Here is a 20,190-nt window from a genome sequence, read left to right as displayed (position 1 = left end):
TTTTGGAAGATAAAGTTGTCAGCAAGAGAGGATAAGAATTTCCTTGACCTGTTAGTTTTGCTTGAGAGAGATTCCCAACAAATGTCAGGATAGTTGAAATCTCCCATGACAACTATGTCATATTTTTTGGAGAACTTGGCCACTTAATGCAAAAAGAGTTCATTCATATCTTCAGCTTGCACAGGCGGCCTGTAGTAAATGCCTACAATGGTGTCCTTTCCAATGTTCTGTCCTTGTATTCTTACCCAGTTTCCACAGAACTCCCAGTCTCTGAAGCTTCAATCTTTGTGCAGATATACGCGTTTCTAACATACAATGCGACACCTCCTCCTCGCTTATCAAGTCTGTTTCTAGCAAATAAGTTGTATCCTTCTAGCCTTGTATTCCAATCATGTGTATTGTCCCACCAAGTTTCAGTGATTCCAATGACATCATATTTCTTTTCCTGTGTTAGTAGTTCCAATTCTCGTTGTTTGTTGCCCATGCTTTGTGCATTGGTATAGAAACATTTTAGGTTGTGATTGGTTTTTCGTTCTCCAATATTTTTATTATTTAGATTCTTTTGTCTTTGTTCTTCCTTTCCACTTCTAGTAATAGCAGATCTCTCAATAGCATTTGTCAGGTGTATGGCTTTTTCTGGCCTTTTGCTTCCCTTCCCACATTGTTCTAGTTTAAAGCTCTCCTGATGAGTTTAGCAAGGCGACTTCCAAATACATGTTTTCCAGTCTTCGTAAGGTGCACCCCATCTCTAGCAAGTAGTCCATCGTATAGGTTATTTTACTCAGTGATCCAGAAATCCAAATCCTTGCGGACGGCACCATCAATGTAGCCAGTTGTTCACCTGCAGAGTCTTATTCCACCTCCTTGTTCCATGGCCATCCACTGGGAGGATGGAAGAGAAGACCACCTGCGCTACCAGTTCTTTCACTTTCTTACCTAAGTTTTCAAAGTCACTGCAGATGGTTTCCAGGTTGTTTCTTGCTGTGTCATTTGTCCCCACATGTATTAGCAGGAATGGGTAGTCATCTGTAGGTCTGAAGAGTCCTGATATCCTGTCAGACACATCTTTAATTTTTGCACCTGGAAGACAGCACATATCTCTTGAGGTTATATCCAGTCTGCAGATAGTGGCCTCTGTTCCTCTCAACAGGGAATCCCCCATGACCACCCCTCTCCGTTTTATTGATACTGCATTGTAAGATGTCCATCTGAGATGGGCCAATTTTCCTGCTATAGTAATACCGTAAAAAATTTTTTAGCAGTGATATATCATACGTAATTTAAAATTGGCAAGGCATGTAGTAAGGGATGAGGAAGTGGACATGATGCTGATGGTGAGCTCAAAGGCCGGGCTGTGGGCAAGGTGAAACTGTCCACAAAAAACACATCATGATGACCTAGCTTCCTATCTCACTTTGTAGGGGAGCACAAAACACCACTCTTGAAGCCAGACTAGTGTGAAAAAGTTGTTGGATTGCAGATGATGCTTCCGGTCACTTTGCCAGCACCACCCTGTCTTCCACACAGTCCAGTCTCAGTAGCCATGCTTCTGGACCACATAATCCTCACCCTGATCCTCCTTGCTCCCAACATGCTGAATGCCCAGACTCAAGTGATTTTGGACACTTCGAAGAGCTGTTCACATTTCCATTTATAGATTCTGGCCTCTCGCCCTGCCCGCCTCATTGGAAGATTGCATGTAGTGATGACCAAATATTTGAGCAGCCATGCACACAAGAAGGCAACGGTGGGAAAATGCACAAGTCACAAGAAGTGGATATTGATGAGACACAATTGCCAACAAGTGATGTTGCTACATCAGAAAGTCAGGAGGAGGACCAGGTGCCGAAGTGGAAGACGAGGCAGTGAATGATGAATTCACTGACTCAACCTGGGAAGGTGACATGCAGAGTGAGGACAGCAGCGCACAGAGGAAGGGATCTGCAGCACCACAACTGTCAGGAAGAGGCAGTGAAGTGGCCAGAGACACAAGGCAGGCAAGTGTTCCCCAGAGCACCAACATGGGTGAAGTTGCCAGGCCAATGTTTAGGTGTTCCCGAGTCTGGTGCTTTTTTAAAGTCAATCCAGATAACCCAACAAAAGACATGTGCAACATTTGCTATGCCAGCCTCAGCAGAGGCAGCACATCTACCAGCCTGACCACCACCAGCATGCTCATGCACATGACAACAAAGCACCTGACTAGTTGGGCCGAAAGCCAGAGTACAGAAACAGTGTCTGTGGGTGACACCACTGCTTCTTCCCTTGTTCTACGTCTACACCAATCCCCTGTCCATCATGCAGGCCAAGATGCCTCCCACCCTGCACCTGTTGCTGCACACTTGCAACCACTGTAAGCAACCACGTCCAAGTCCTTGTCCCAGTGCAGTGTTCACTTGTCCCTACTCCAGTCCCTGGAATGCAAGCATAGATACGCAGCCACCCACCCACAGGCCTCACTACTAAACGGCCACATTTCCAGACTGCTTATCCTGGAAATGTTGCTGTTTACGCTTGTTGAGATGGGAGCTTTCTGCAACCTCTTGGCGGTGGTCATCCCTCGGTACTTGGTCCCCAGCCACCACTGTTTCTCCTGGTGGGCCAGCCCCGCATTACACAAGCACGTATCCCATAACAATCAGCCGTGCCCTGACCAATGCTGTGACTTAGAAGGGCCACTTAAACATGGATATGTGGACAGGTGCTTGTGGCCAGAGACACTACATTTTCCTGACGGCAAACTGGGTGAACTTGTGGAAGCCAGGTCCCAGTTGGACTCTGGGACAGAACATGTGCTACCAACACCAAGGATTGTGGGCACTGGTTCAATCAGGATTGCTTCCACCTTCTACAGCAGTTCCTGCACCTCCTCCTCCTCCTCAGCCTCCATCCCTTAAACGTAAACATTATTTGCAAGCCAGAAGCACTGCCTCGGCCAAGCGGCAACAGGCTCTGCTGAAACTAATCTGCTTAGGTGGCAAACAGCACACTGCTGCAGAATTGCTGACAGGTCTAACAGACCAGACTGATCTGTGACTCTTGCCCCTGAATCTACAACCAGGCATGGCAATGTGTGACAATGGCTGTAACCTGGTAGAGGCTCTGAAGCTTGGCAACCTCACACACGTACCATGCCTGGCCCATGTGCTCAACTAAGTTGTTCAGCGGTTTCTCAAAACCCACCCAGATATGCCTGAGCTAGTTGTGAAAGTATGCTGTGTGCCCATTTCTGCAAGTCAGCTAACGCTGCCGCCGCCGCCCTGGTAATGCTGCAGCAGCGTTTGCAGCTTCCAGCTCACCGACTGGTGTGTGATGTCATCACGCATTGGAACTCAACATTACATATGTTGGCTAAGGATTTGTGAGCAGTAGAGGGCAGTAGTTGAATACCAGCTACAAAATGCATGTCGGTATTCTGGTCATCCTCTGAACATAAGAGCTGATGAGTGGGCATGAATGTCTGACATCTGTGTGGTTCTCCATAACTTTGAGGACTCAACCAAGGTGGTGAGCGACGATGATGCCATAAATAGCATCACCATCATGCTTCTCTGTCTACTGAAACACTCACTGCTCTCAAGTAAAGATGAGGCTTTGCAAGCAGAGCAAGTTGAGATAGAGCAAGAAACTATACTGGGTGATGCTACACAGCCCAGCCTCATCTCATCTTCTCAACGCAGATTGGGTGATAATGAAGAGGAGGAACAGTAGCTGGTTGCCTATGCTACAGATGGTATTACCCACACCACCTTCATGCCGTCTGTTCAGCATGGATAGCCTAAAGAAAAGGAAGAGAAGGAGGACAAGAAGGTGGATGAGGATGAGAATATGGCCAGTTATCTTCTTGTTGTGGACAGGGAAGTCTTGGCTGTGGGCAGTCTGGCATACATGGCTGAGTTTATGTTCCACTGCCTTTCCCATGAAGCTTGCGTTATAAGCATTTTGGCCAACATTAATTACTGGTTGGTCACCCATCTAGACCCACGCTACAAGAAGAAGTTAACTTCACTCCTTCCCGTGGTGCAGAAGACTAGTAAAATGTTACATTACCAGTAGGCCCTACAAGAACAATTATTTAAAAAATTCCCATCTGACAATGCTGGCGCAGAGGTCACAGTTCCATGGACAATAAAGCAGTAGAGAAGAGGGAGACTCACACCAGATGCAGCAGAGGCAGGGGAACCCTCTAAGAAGTCTGGGACCGTTTTCTCATATCATTCCACCACCACCCAGGCCCTGATGCATGGGGTACTCTGACAAGTAGGGAAAAATTTTTGAAGATGCTGAAGGAGTATCTCGCCGACTGTACCAATGTCCTCCGTGATTCCTCTGTGCCTTACAACTAATGGGGATCCAAGCTATTCACATGGCATGAATTGTCTTTCTACATCTTGGAGGTCCTGGCCTGCCCTGCTGCTAGCGTTTTGTAAGAGCAGGTTTTTAGTGCCGCCGGGGGTATTTTAACTGATAGGCACATCCAAAAATGCTGACAGGCTGATTCTTATTAAAGTGAACAAGGGCTGGATTGGCCCACATTTCTCAACACCTGTTCTGCCTTCTACCACGCATGATGCTGTGTGGATTCCAGCGTACGGCTAAACCTTTCATCCACTCCCAGTAACAAGAATGTATGGGTGCTTAAGTCTATATTTATTGGGATGATATGGAGAACAATGGGAGATAATAACAGATGGTATAGTAGAACACAGTAGTAGATGAGATCAGGAGTTGTTGTACAAAGTTGTAAATGATATCAATGATTGTTGAAGTCAGTTATGGATGATTCAGAGATTGTTGAACTCAGTTATGGATGATTCAGGTAAAAACTATAAGAAACATATAATGCAACATGTCAGTACTGGTAGACAATATCACAGCAATACAGGGTACCATCACAACAGTAGCAATGATACAGGATGCTGTTATATCGACAGCATGCATTATATAGAAGCTGAGTAATACAACATACACAGCAGCAAAGGAAAAAAGATATCTAAAACAACTCATGGCTGCCAGCTATGCATTTACTTGAAAGAGGATGCATATAACTATCATGCAGTGTAATAACATTAAAAGAGCTGAACATGCATTGCAAACATCATGGGGGGGGGCTGCATTATGGCTGCTAACACAGATGCATAACTCATAATTGCATTAACCTTACCGGAATCCGCTTGTTATAAGCAGTGGTTTGCAGAAAGCTGAGTATGTGAGCTCGTCAGAAGTCTGGCAAGAATAGTTACATGCTGTAAGCTTGGGGAGGAAGAAGGGCGGTGCTGAACAGTTAACCATTTAGGGAAACAGAAGATTCCAAACACATGTATAAGAAAGAGAAGGGCAAGTATGACACCTAATGGCCATAGCTGGAACAGCACTTAAAATATCTTGCTGCACAGAATGGGTAGAAAACCACCACTGGATAAAAGCAGCTAGCATAAACTGACATTCTGTGTTTTTTCTGGTCTATTCCCATGAACCACTTCCCACCCAAACATGGTTGTAACATAACATAAGGTTATCACATAGGAAATTCTCACACTGCACAGAGGCTTTCAGAGCCGAGACAGGACAGTTTGTACTGTAAGTACAGAAAATCCTGGCCTCTTCCATATCAGGCTGAATAAATGCAGAATGCTCCACTATATTCCCCAGCAGGGTTGATGAAATACCAGTCCTTGATGCTGCTATGTTAAACTAATCACTTTTTTCATGGCTACCGTATATACTTGTGTATAAGACAAGTTTTTCAGCAAATTTTTTTTGTGCTGAAAAAGCCCCCTCTCGGCTTATACACCAGTCATTGTCCCAGAAAGTCAGCGATGGAGGCGGAGTTGCAGGTCACATAGGCAGGAGCCATCAGCTGTGGCTAAAGCCTGTGCCGCTGCTGTAATAGCGCAGCCGCAGCCGCCAGGCTTCCAGCACACAGACATCATACTCACCTACCTGCGCTCCCTGGGTGCTGGCACTGCATCTCGTTCCATCCGCCGGAGCCTGCAGCTCTTCCTGCCGAGCAGTCACGTGGTAAGGTAATGAATATGCACTGCTCTCCACTCCCATAGGCGTAGAGCACATATTCATTACCTTAATGATGATCCCCTGACAGGAAGAGCTGCAGTCAGCGGCGGCTGGAACGAGATGCAGTGCCAGCACCCAGGCTGCACAGTTAGGTGAGTAGGATGGGTTTTTTGTTTCTTTTTCAATAGGAAACATGCAAACAGGGATAGGGGATAAGGCACCATGTATACAGGGATGGGACGGGGGAGCCATGCATACAGGGACAGACGAGGATGCCACGCAAACAGGGAAGGGATGGGGGAGGCATGCATAGCAGGACAGGACGGGGAGCCATGCATACAGGGACGTGATGAGGAGGCATGCATACAATGACAGGGATGGGGAGGCATGCATGCAATGACAGGGACAGGGGAGCCATGCATACAATGACAGGGATGAGGGGAGCCATGCATACAATGACAGGGATGAGGGGACAATGCATAACCGGCTTATACTCGAGTCAATAAGCTTACCCAGTTTTTCGTTGCAAAAGTAGGTGCCTCGGCTTATACTCAAGACTAAAGTTGAGTGACTTTGGTCGGATCAGGTTTCATGACACAAAATTTGTTTCAGATGAAACTGGTCCGACTAGGACAAAAAAATAAAAAAAAGTTGGAGTTTCGTCCGAAACCTGACCCCAATGCAAGTCAATGGGAAATAAAGGTCGGCATTGAGCGGATGACATTCATCCACGCAATGCCGACTTTTATTCCCCATTGACTTGCATTGGGGTCGGGTTTCGGACGAAACTCCGACTTTTTTTGCCCTAGTCGGACCAGTTTCATCTGAAACAAATTTTGTTTCATGAATCCCGATCCGACCAAAGTCGCTCAACTCTACTCAGGACGGCTTATACTCGACTACATATGGTAATTCAAATAGATTCTATTCTGTTATAATAACACTGCTCTTATCTGCGATTCGTGAGGGTGAGGTGTGGCAGTAGGTTTAACGTATGACAGGCATTCTTAAGGATTACTGCCTTACAAATTCTAAGGGTTCTTTTACACATGCCGTGTTTTTGAGGGTCGTTTTTGCGGCCCGCAAAAAGTAGTCATAGTGCTGTGCGCCGTATGGCCGCGAGGGCCGTATTTACGGTCGTGAAAAAATATTGAGCTTGCTCAATATTTTTCATGGCTTTAAATCAATGGTGCCGCAAAAACAATGGAAGCTTGTTTTTGCAGTACACCGTATTTGCGGAACACCGTTTTTTTCAGCCAACTTTTTTAAAAGATAAAAAACAGCGATACGAAAAAGTTTTTTGCAGCGGACCGTGAAAATTACGGCAATACGGCCCGCAAAAATGGGCCGCAAAAATCACGCAAAGTGTAAATGAAGCCTAAGTCTTGCTGCTGCTTTTTTTTCCATGCACTCATTGACCAATTCAGGTTTTTTACGGTGATCTGTATTCAGAACTTCATCAAAGCTGGCAGTGTAACTTACGTTCCTCCATAGTTTGTTGCTGCCATGTACAAGAAAATATCTTTTGAGGGCTGGTTATCTGCAAATTGTACAGGGTGAGGTGTGGCAGTAAGTATAGCGTATGACAGGCATCTAGTCAGGGATTATTGCTTTATAAATTGTAAGCCTTGCTGCTGCTTCTTTCCATGCACTCATTGACCGATTCATGTTTTTTATGGTGATCTGTACACAGAAATTTATCAAAGCTGACAATATTACTTGCGTTCCTTCAGAGCTTTTTGCTACCACGTACAAGAAAATATATTTTCAGGGCCAGTTCAAATCCCTTCTATATTCTACAATAATACCGCTCTTATTTGCGCTTCGTTTATGGTGAGGTGTGGTAGTAAGTATAGTGTATGACAGGTATCTAGTCATGGATTGCCTTATAAATTCTCAACCTTGCTGCTTTTTTCCATTTCCATTTTTTCCACTGTTTGAGACTGCTTACCTAATGTTCTGGAGAAGTTGACTCCTGCAGCTCCTGTCCTGCCTGTTCTTACAGGTTCTCATGGTGTCACATTGGATGTGGTGGTCTCTGCTTCTCGGAAACTAGCTTTTACTGTGAAATAACTACATATGGGCTTCTTTTTCTTTATTTTCCATTTTATTAGTGATTATATCACTTTTAAATAGGGTATAACAGTATTACCATTACTATTAAAGAGTTTCAGAGTAGAAAAATGCTCTCATTTTTTCATTAACAGCACCACTTATGCCCACTGGTTTGGGGATGCGTTGCAATGCCAAACTTAGGCTATAGACAAGAGTGGTAATCATATGTAAGACTTCCCCTTTAATTTACTGGGTCTCAACCCACTCTTATGATGTTCTAAATGTAAAATGGTTTAACAAAATAGCTTCAAGGTATTCTAAAAAATCCATCAACTCTTGCATAACAGTGTTTATGCAGACAATGGAATGGATAACTGCCAGAGTAATAAATTCACAACAAACATACTAATTTGAGTCTTGGGAAGATTTTCTAAAGATCAAAAGTGTCAGTTTCATGCTGTGACATGAGCTTTATAAAGTGTTCTAACATTAATAAAAGACAGAAAAAAACAAATAATATCTTTAACGATTTGCAAATATTTGATTTTGTTTTTATGGGCTCAAGTCATGTAATTGAAAATAAAGTATTAATATACAATATAGCACTTTTACAACTCAAACACAAATCAATCACTTGGTATAGTAAAATGTCATGAATCACAATGTAAGGGGGAAAAACTTTACCACTTTACTGTGTTTGGTCTTGTCCTTTCCTGCTTGTGCCTGCCTGTTTACACCCTCTTGTTCCTTTCACTGCAGCTTTCTGGCTGGCAGCTGCAAATGGAGTCACTGGTTAATGGGAAGTGGGGTTTGCTATGTGTGCAAGATAGAAAAAATAAAAAGTAGAAAACGACAGAAAGCACTTGTAGTGCATCTATGACAAAGTGAGCAGTCAGAGATATCTGTGGTAGCCATTGCCAACAGCAGGTCTCATTTAGTGCCTGCTTGTGGGCAGGATAGACAGCAGGACTGTAAAAAGTTTAACTAGGCGGGTATCTGTCTTAGGAACTGTCTGTAAGACAAGTTCTCCTGTGTTAGAAAGTGGGCTGGGGGAGCATATGAGCAACTTCTCTTCATACTTTTACAAGCTGCTTTCAACTGCTGCTCTAGTAAAGTTCAATACTCAAACATTATTTAATATTGAAACACTATTTACAAACACTCTCCCTGTGAGAGCAGAGAAGCTCACAAAGTGTTTATAGGGAATCTGTTGCCAGGTTTTTACCATCTACTCTGAGAGCAGCATGATTTAAAAACAAAGACCCTGATTCCAGCAATGTGTCACTTACTGGGCTGCTTATTGTAGTTTTGATAAAATCATTGTTTTATCAGCAAGAGATCATTAGAGGACCTGCTGCCAGGTAGTAAAGAATATTCATGAGACACATATAACCTTGCACCCACCACCACTGATTTGCAATTTTATGTGTACACTCTACATGGGCAGAAGGCTATCAATCAGTAGTGTGGGCGGGGTTATACAGACCTCAGCATTCAGAGAACTGGTGGTAGAGCTGCAGCAAGTAAAACAGAGATTAATTACAATGACAGCAGGCAACCCTGTTACATATAATTTGAATTAATGTCTCAGCCCCTACATCATGCTGCTGTCAGATGGGGCAGCAAAACCTGGTGACAGGACATAACACATGTACTAGTTCCATATAAAATGAGAACAGTGGGGATAGGGGAAAATATGTGTAGGTGGGTTAAGAGCTGGCTCAGGGATAGGAAACAAAGGGTGGTTATTAATGGCGCACACTCGGACTGGGTCACGGTTACCAGTGGGGTACCACAGTTCTGGGCCCGCTTCTTTTTAGCATATTTATTAATGACCTTGTGGGGGGCATAGAGAGTAGAATTTCAATATTTTCAGATGACACTAAACTCTGCAGGGTAATCAATACAGAGGAGGACAATTTTATATTACAGGAGGATTTATGTAAACTAGAAGCTTGGGCTTATAAATGGCAAATGAGCTTTAATGGGGATAAATGAAAGGTCATGCACTTGGGTAGAACGAATAAGATGTATAATTATGTGCTTAATTGTAAAACACTAGGCAAAACTGTCACTGAAACGGACCTGAGTGTATAGGTGGACGATAAACTCACATTTAGTGGCCAGTGTCAGGCAGCTGCTGCAAAGGCAAATAAAATAATGGGATGCATTAAAAGAGGCATAGATGCTCATGAGGAGAACATAATTTTACCTCTATATAAGTCACTAGTGCGACCACACTTAGAATACTGTGTACAGTTCTGGTCTCCGGTGTATAAGAAAGACATAGCTGAACTGGAGCGGGTGCAGAGAAGAGCGACCAAGGTTATTAGGGAACTAGGGGGTCTGCAATACCAAGACAGGTTATTACACTTGGGGTTATTTAGTTTGGAGAATCGAAGGCTTAGGGGTGATCTTATTACAATGTATAAATATATGCGGGGACAGTACAAAGACCTTTCTATTGATCTTTTTACTCTTAGACCTGTGACGGGGACAAGGGGGCATCCTCTACGTCTGAAGGAAAGAAGGTTTAAGCATACTCACAGATGCGGATCCTTTACTGTAAGAGCAGTGAGACTATGGAACTCTCTGCCATATGATGCTGTAATGAGTGATTCCCTACTAAAATTTAAGAAGGGACTGGATGCCTTTCTTGAAAAGTATAATATTAGAGTTTATATACACTGGTTTCCTTAATATTGCGTTGATCCAGGGAACTAGTCTGATTGCCGTATGTGGAGTCAGGAAGGAATTTTTTTTTCCCCAATGTGAAGCTTACTGTTTGCCACATGGGTTTTTTTTGCCTTCCTCTGGTTCAACATGTTAGGGCAGGTTAGGATAGGATATGGGTTGAACTAGATGGACTTAAAGTCTCCCTTCAACCTTAATAACTATGTTACTATGTTACTATGTTACTATAGTAAACGTACCCATATATTGGCGACTCATAGCAGATGAGCAAAATAAGGAGGAACAGAGCCTTTCAAGCCATATTAAAATTCAATATAAGACTTTATTATCATAAATGTTACCATAAATGCTTAAAAAATAGATCAAAAAATTATATGGATACATATAGGTCTTTGTGTTCATGACCCAAGGTAACAAGGGAACTAGCAACAGAGCAAAACAAAGTAATCATAAATGTTCAGATCTTAAGTGCTACAGGCTTTGATAGAGAACCAATAACCAAGCCAACACCCACAATAGAAACCTGATCAGCTGATCAATGCAAGGGGTGTAAGGATAAGTAATGTAAATTCAGTGCATAAGTCATAGAAATCATATAAGAGCACCATAAAGAAACAAATAATAAAAATATGAAACTTTATTGAAAACAACAATGTAAAAACATGTAGCTTTAAGGTAGATAGGGATATGACAGTGGTAATCCAGAAAGGGTGGAACCACAGTAAAGGGCCCTTTACACATAGCGATATCGCTAGCGGGTCACCGATTTTGTGACACAGCAGTGATATCACTAGCAATATCGCTACATGTGATACTCACCTCTGACCGGCTCCCCTGCTGGCTATCGCTGATCGCGCGATATCGGCCTGGTCCATTTCTCGTCGTCGGCTTCCTGCTGGCGCAGACGAGCGAGCCATGGACGCAGGCTGAAGACTGTCACCCTTGCCGCATCTGACAGGTAAGAGCGACCGCCGACCGCTGCTGCATCGCTAGTGAGATCTGCCTGTTTGGCAGCTCACTAGCGACCATTTAGCAATGCACCAGCGATCCTGACTGGGTCATATAGTGGTCTGGATCGCTGGTGCATCGCTAAATGTAACGGGGCCTTAAGAGTCAAGTAAACCAGCAGGCATATAAATAGGTAAGGCCTATTTCACACTTCAGTTTTTTCCCATCAGTCAAGATCCGCCAATTTTTGTAAAAAACGGATCCGCCAAAAAAGGGGCGGATCCGTTTTGTACACCCATAGACTTACATTATTGGCGGATCCTGACTGACGGTCGTCCGTCACACCCGTTATTGTACGGATCCACCAAGATTTTAGCGGCTCCCGGGCGGATGAGACGGACCCTGCAACGTTTTTTGCAGTGACGGTCCACTATTTTCACTCCGGGAGGCAATTTAACCCTTGACTACCATACCGGGAGCCGCTAAAATCTCTCTCTCTCCTATGCCGTGAGACCATGCGAGATCGCGCCAATATATCTGCAATGCCGCGAGATCGCGCCAATATCTTCTCGCTGCCATCTCTGCAATCGGGAGCGGGTTCCTTTAAATTCTAACCTTCCCCGGATCCATCCATCCGCCACTCCGGTGACACCCGTTGCTGTCAGTCCGCATGCGGATCCGTTTTCCGCTATTTTGGTGGATTTCGACTGACCTTAAAAACTAATGTGTGAAACAGGCCTAAAGAGTATTAAACAATTCTGCTCAGAAGTGCAAGTGCAATTGTGCAATAAAATGTACTCAATGGTATAATCTGGATGGTAAGTGTAGCCAGATCAAGAGATATATAAACAAGCAGAAAATGTCTAGAAAGGCTGTGTACCAAATCTAGGGCATGAAGTGCTGAGCAAAAAGAAGTATGAACAGATAATTCAAAACTGCCTAGAAAGTTACCTGAGCATCTGTGTTGCCACCCGCCCCAATGCACGTTTCGGCATTATGCCTTCTTCTGGGGGAGTCAAGGGAGCAAACGACTGGGCAAAACAAACTTATCATAACTGTCCAGATGTTAAGTGCTAAAGGCTTTAACCCCTTCACCCCCAAGGGTGGTTTGCACGTTCATGACCGAGCCAATTTTTACAATTCTGACCACTGTCCCTTTATGAGGTCATAACTCTGGAACGCTTCTATGGATCCCGGTGATTCTGACATTGTTTTCTCGTGAGATATTGTACTTCATGATAGTGGTAAAATTTCATTCAAATAACTTGCGTTTATTTGTGAAAAAAATGGAAATTTGGCAAAAATTTCACAATTTTCCAACTTTGAATTTTTATGCCCTTAAATCACAGAGATACGGCACACAAAAAACTTGATAAGTAACATTTCCCACATGTTTACTTTACATCAGCACAATTTTGGAACCAAAATTTTTTCTGTTAGGAAGTTATAAGGGTTAAAAATTGACCAGCGATTTCTCATTTTTGCAACACCATTTTATTTTTACGGACCACATCACATTTGAAGCCACTTTGAGGGGTCTATATGATAGAAAATACCCAAAAGTGACACCATTCTAAAAACTGCACCCCTTAAGGTGCTCAAAACCACACTCAAGAAGTTTATTAACCCTTCAGGTGCGTCACAGGAATTTTTTGAATATTTAAAAAAAATGAATATCTAACTTTTTTTCACAAAAAAAATACTTCAGGTTCAATTTTTTTTATTTTACCAAGGGTAAAAGGACAAATTGGACTGCAAAAGTTATTGTGCAATTTGTCCTGAGTACGCTGATACCTGATATGTGGGGGGAACCACTGCTTCGGCGCATGGCAGAGCTCAGAAGGGAAGGAGCGCCGTTTGACTTTTTCAATGCAAAATTGGCTGGAATTCAGATCAGACGCCATGTCACGTTTGGAGAGCCCCTGATGTACCTAAACAGTGGAAACACCCCACAAGTGACCCCATTTTGGAAACTAGACCCCCCAAGGAACTTATCTAGATATGTGGTGAGAACTTTGACCCCTCCAGTGCTTCACAGAAGTTTATAACGCCCGGGAGTGAAAATAAAAAATTCGTATTTTTTCCACAAACATGATCTTTTAGTCACCAATTCTTTTATTTTCTGAAGGGTACCAGGAGAAATTGGACCCCAAAGGTTGTTGTCCAATTTGTCCTGAGTACGCTGACACCCCAATTGTGGGAGAAAACTACTGTATGGGCACACGTCGGGGTTCGGAAGGGAAGTAGTGACGTTTTGGAATGCAGACTTTGATGGAATGGTCTGCGGGTGTCATGTGCGTTTGGAGAGCCCCTGATCTACCTAAACTATTGAAATTCCCCACAAGTGACCCCATTTTGGACACTAGACCCCCCACGGAACTTATCTAGATGTGTGGTGAGCACTTTGAACCCCCAAGTGCTTCACAGAAGTTTATAATGCCCGGTGCGTGAAAATAAAAAAAAAATCATTTTTTTCCACAAAAAGTTTTGCCCCCAATTTTTTATTTTCCTAACGGTAACAGGAGAAATTGGACCCCAAAAGCTGTTTTGCAATTTGTCCTGAGTAGGCTGATACCCTACATGTGGGGGTAAAACACTGTTTGGGCGCATGGAAGAGCTTGGAAGGGAAGGAGCACCATTTTACTTTTTCAACTCAGAATTGGCTGGAATTGAGATCAGACGCCATGCTGCATTTGGAGAGCACCTGATGTGCCCAAACAGTGGAAACCCCCAATTCTAACTCCAACCCTAACGCCAACACATCCCTAACCCTAATCTCAGCCCTAACCCTAACCCTAGCCCTAACCCTAACCCTAGCCCTAACGGGAAAATGGAAATAAATACATTCTTTTAATTTTATTATTTTTCCCTTACTAAGGGGGTGATAACGGGGGGTTTGATTTACTATTTATGGCGGTATTTTTGGCGGCTGTCGCACGCTAAAAGACGCTTTTTATTGTAAAAATATTTTTTGCATCACCACATATTGAGAGCTATAATTTTTCCGTATTTTGACTCACTGAGTCATATGAGGTCTTATTTTTTGCGGGACGAGTTGACGTTTTCATTGGTACCATTTTCGGGAACGTGACATATTTTGATCGCTTTTAATTCCGATTATTGAGTCGCAGAATGAACAAAAACCAGCGTTTCATGAATATCTTTTGGGGGGGGTGCGTTTACACCGTTCCGCGTGCGGTAAAATTGATAAAGCGGTTTTATTCTTTGGGTCAGTATGGTTACAGTGATACCTCATTTAGGTCTTTTTTTATGTTTTGGCACTTTTATGCAATGAAAACTATTTTATACAAAAAATAATTATTTTTGTATCGCTTATTCTGCAAGCTATAATTTTTATTTTTTCGCTGACAATGCTGTGTGGCGGCTCGTTTTTTGCGGGACAAGATGACGTTTTCAGCGGTACCATGGATATTTATATGCGTCTTTTTGATCGCGCGTTATTGCACTTTGTTTGGCGGTATGATAAATCATTATTTTTTGCTTCGTTTTTTATTTTTATTTTTTAAGGGGTTCGCTAAAGGGGTTAACTAATAGGATAGTATTATAGGGCAGGTCGTTACGGACGCGACGATACCTAATATGTGTACTTTTATTGTTTTGTTTTTTTATTTAAAAAAATGGATTTATTGGGGGAATATTTTTTTTTTCTAATTTATTTGGTGATTTTTTTAATTATTTTAACACTTTTTTTTTTAAACTTTATTACATAGTCCCAGGTGGGACATCACTGTCCTGTGACAGATCGCTGATCTGTCACATCACAGATCACCGTGACAGATCAGCAGTCTGTCACAGGCAGTTCTGCAGATTTCCTCATGCCTGCGCTTTGCAGGCACTGAGGAAGTCAGCTCTCTACAGGCCCCCTTCACCATCTTGGATTCGGGGGCCTGTAGGGAAAGAGACCCCCGCAGCAGCGCTGCACTTTGCGCTGCCGTGGGGGGCTCAGGGAAGCACGGAGGGAGCCCCCTCCCTGCCGATGCTTCCCTTTAACCCCCCGGTACACCGCGATCATGTTTGATCGCGGTGTGCAAGGGGTTAACGTGTCGGGGCGGTCCGTGACCACCCCTGACACATAGTGCCAGGTGTCAGCTGTGATAATCAGCTGACACCCGGCCGCGATCAGCGGCGCTCACCACGTGGGCGCCGCTGATCGCGGTAGACGTACTATCCCATCCATGGGCATAGGGGCCCGGGTCCCATGGATGGGATAGTATGTCTGATGTCAGGAAGGGGTTAATAGACATGTATTTGCATAAAATTCCTATCCAAGTGCCAAATAGCACTGTGCTGTCCCGCAGGGCAACCAATCTTTCCTGCTGGCAGATGGAGAGGATACAAATGATCCAAACTCATATGTCTAAACCTATATTAAGATGTTTTGCAGGAACAAGTAACAAAGGACTGTTCCTATTGTATGCAATATTTACCCATAGTTATCATACTAACATAGTTTTGAAGGCTGAAGGAAGACCATATGTCCATCTAGTTCAGCCTATTTTTAGTGCAGCTGTTCTGCATTTTTGATCCTGGGGAAGGCAAAAAACCCACAGAGTAGAAGCCAAATTTCTCCATGGGGAAAAAAAATTCCTTTCCTTAAGCTGGGTCAACCATCTACCTATAATATTCTGTTATTCGAAACCTTCTATACTGTTACTCACAAGAAAAGCATCCATTCCTTTCTTAAATTCATTCAGTGAGTTGGCCATCACCACTTCCTCAGGAAGAGAATTCCAGAGCCTCACTCCTCTTACCATGAAGAATCCTCTATGTTGGTGCAGAAATTGTCTTTCCTCCAAACGAAGAGAATGCCCCCTTGTTCTTGTCACAGTCCTTGGTACAAACAGTTCATTGGAGAGATCTCTGTATTGCCCTCTGATATACTTGTACATATATATTAGGTCTCCCCTAAGTCTTCTCTTTTCTAGAGTAAATAGACCTAATTTTGATAACCTTTCTGGGTATTGTAGTGAACCAACTCCATTTATCATTTTAGTAGCCCGCCTTTGAGCCCTTTCAAGTTCAGTAATGTCTTTCTTGAGCACCGGCGTCCAAAATTGCACACAATACTCCAAGTGTGGTCTGACGAGTGATTTGTACAGAGGGAGAATTATGTTTTCATCTCATGTCCCCAGACCTCTTCTAATGCATCCCATGACCCTATTTGCTTTGGTGGCAGCTGCCTGACACTGGGCACTCCAATTTAGCTTCTTATTGACTAAGATGCCTAAGTCTTTTTCCATGTCTAATTTCCCCAGCAGTTTCCCATTTAGTAAGTAATTGTAGCATCTGTTCCTCCTTCCCATGTGCATAACCTTACACTTATCTGTGTTAAACTTCCATGTGTTTAGGGTGCCAACCTCCGTTGTTAGGCAGCTTTCATATCAGGACCCCATAGTAGGGTACAATAGGTGACATGGTTGTTTGTATTTCTGTGGTTGTATTGTCTACTTTTTAGGCTTCATTAAAGGTTTAGTGTTTTTGCATATCTATATCCATAAATTGTTGTAAGGGTCCCTGGTTTATACAAGTGAAGTTGTTTGACCTTACGGAGGTTAATTTGTTTTGAAAATTTACCAATTTTCCAATTTACTCAAATCTGTCTGTAATTACAAACTGTCCTCCTTTGTGTTAACTACCTTACATAGTTTTGTATCATCTGCAAATACTGATATTTTACTGTGTAAGCCATCCACTAGATCATTAATAAATATATTAAATAGTAGGGGGCCCAATACAGAACCCTGTGGTACCTCACTAGTAACCCTGGCCCAATCTGAGTATGCACCATTAATAACCACTCTTTGTTTTCTATCACTAAGCCAGCTACCTACCCATCTACGCACATTTTCCCCTAGGCCAAGCTTTCTCATCTTACTTACCAATCTTTTATGTGGGACAGTGTCAAATGCTTTAGAGAAGTCGAGATAAATGACATCCAATGATTCTCCTTGATCCATTTGAGATCTTACATCCTCATAGAAGCTGATCAGGTTAGTTTGACAGGAGCGATCCTTCATAAATCCATGTTGATATGGAGTTAAACATTTATTAACATTGAAAAGACTATATATATATATACACAATATACAAACGGCGTTAGTGTGCAGGGTTGATTCAGCAGCGAGTAAGGAACCCCCACACCACCAGGGGTGAAAATAAACAATTTAAACAAAATGATACTCGCGCTATGAATCAATGGAGAATATATATATATATATATATATATATATATATATATATATATATATATATATATATAGTTACCTGTAGGATCAAGGCAACAAACTCATAAGCATTAGATGTTAGAGGTTACTGAGTATTGATGGATCAAACTACAAAAAGACAAAACAAAGCATAAGTTTTAAATCTGAAAATGCAAAGTCATACCAAAAAAAAAAAAAAGTGTGAAGTGTCCGGGTTAGACTCTAGTGACTAAGAGCATGGTCGGTATTGCGTTCTAATAGTTAATTAAAAACACCTACCCTATAACTATACAAACATAAATAAAAACAGAAACAAACACACTGGGGGAACCATAAAGTGCTATATATGTACCTTGCACATACCCCCACTGTGACTATTACCTCTGAATAGGAGTGCAGTGGGAAACGCCCGGTGGTCCACTAATGTGAACAGACTTTTAAGCAGTAAATTCACCGCTGTGAGCGGACTTTTGCTTTTGAGCGGTAGAAGCCAGCGGCATATACTTGCTAATCATTTAGGAAGTCTCTCAATCAGTAGAAAAAATCCTCATAGAAGCTGATCAGGTTAGTTTGACAGGAGCGATCCTTCATAAATCCATGTTGATATGGAGTTAAACATTTATTAACATTGAGATATTCCATAATGGTATCCCTTAGAAACCCTTAAGCTTACCGGCCTATAGTTTCCAGGTTCCCTTTTATACCCCTTTTTGAATATTGGTACCACATTTGCTTGCCGCCAATCAAAAGGAACAGACCCTGTTTCTATAGAGTCTTTAAATATAAGGAATAGAGGCCTGTCTATCACATTACTTAACTCCCTTAATACCCGAGGGTGAATGCCATCAGGGCCTGGTGATTTGTCAATTTTAATCTTACTAAGGCGGTTCTGCACTTCTTCCTGGGTTAGGCAGGTAATACTTAATGGGGAGTTTACATTATCACTCTGCATTTCCCCTGGCAAATCCTTTTCCTGTGTGAACACTGTTGAGAAAAAAGTATTTAAAACATTTGCTTTTCCCACATCGCTCTATGATTTCACCCTCATTGCTCTTTAAAGGGCCGACACCATTAATGTTAATCATTTTACTGTTTATATAATTAAAGAATAGTTTGGGATTTGTTTTACTTTCCTTAGCAATGAGTCTCTCAGTTTCCACTTTTGCTAAATGTATTTGTTTATTTTATTTCTTTCTCTATAACTTTTTAATGCTTCTTCATTGCCTTCTTGTTTTAGCTTCTTAAATGCCTTGTTCTTGTTATTTGTTGCCCTTTTTACATCCTTATTTAGCCACATTGGTGTTCTCCTGTTCCTAGCCCTTTTATTTCTGTACGGTATGGCTAGCTTGCAGTGGGTGTGTAAAACTGATAAATATTTCCCATTTATTTTCTGTGCTCCTATTTTTGAGGACATTGTCCCAATCAATTCGGCGAAGGCCCTCTCTAAGCTGATCAAACTTTGCTTTCCTGAAATTCAGCGTTTTTGTAACCCCCTTCCAGGGCACCTTACTGAAGGACAAGTGGAATTTTATTATATTGTGGTCACTGTTCCCTAGGTGCCCATCGACTCGTACTTCTGTTATTCTATCTGGCCTGTTGCTTAAAATTAAGTCCAGAAGGGCTGTCCCTCTAGTTGGGCCCTGCACAAGTTGTGACAGAAAATTATCCTTGGTCACTGACAGAAATTGATTTCCTTTGAGATACGCAGGTTTCTTCACGGTAAGAGCAGCGAGGCTCTGGAATTCTCTTCCTGAGGAAGTGGTGATGGCCAACTCACTGAATGAATTTAAGAAAGGAATGGATGCTTTTCTTGTGAGTAACAGTATAGAAGGTTACGAATAACAGAATATTATAGGTAGATGGTTGACCCAGCTTAGGGGAAGGAATTTTTTCCCCCATGGAGAAATTTGGCTTCTACTCTGTGGGTTTTTTGCCTTCCCCAGGATCAACAATGCAGAACAGCTGCACTAAAAATAGGCTGAACTAGATGGACATAAGGTCTTCCTTCAGCCTTCAAAACTATGTTACTATGTTACTATGAGAGGCGTCTATAAGACACTTATCGATTACTAATCCTATATGATGGTGGAGACAGGCTGGGCTGCAGGTAGCCGATAGGTACCACTCCCAGGCAGTCCCCAGCCCTGGAGCATCTGACCCTAGGGGTCAGGCTCCATTCAGACTAATAGGGTCTAGATCCTATGCAGAACAGTTACTGATACAGAGACTCAGACAGAGTTCATTCAGAGACTGG

Source organism: Dendrobates tinctorius, unplaced genomic scaffold (assembly GCF_039654945.1).
Source record: "Dendrobates tinctorius isolate UK_male_01 unplaced genomic scaffold, ASM3965494v1 ptg000022l, whole genome shotgun sequence".
In the NCBI taxonomy this organism is placed as follows: Eukaryota; Metazoa; Chordata; class Amphibia; order Anura; family Dendrobatidae; genus Dendrobates; species Dendrobates tinctorius.
The sequence above is the reverse complement of the archived record's forward strand: the minus strand, read 5'-3'. Positions refer to the sequence as shown.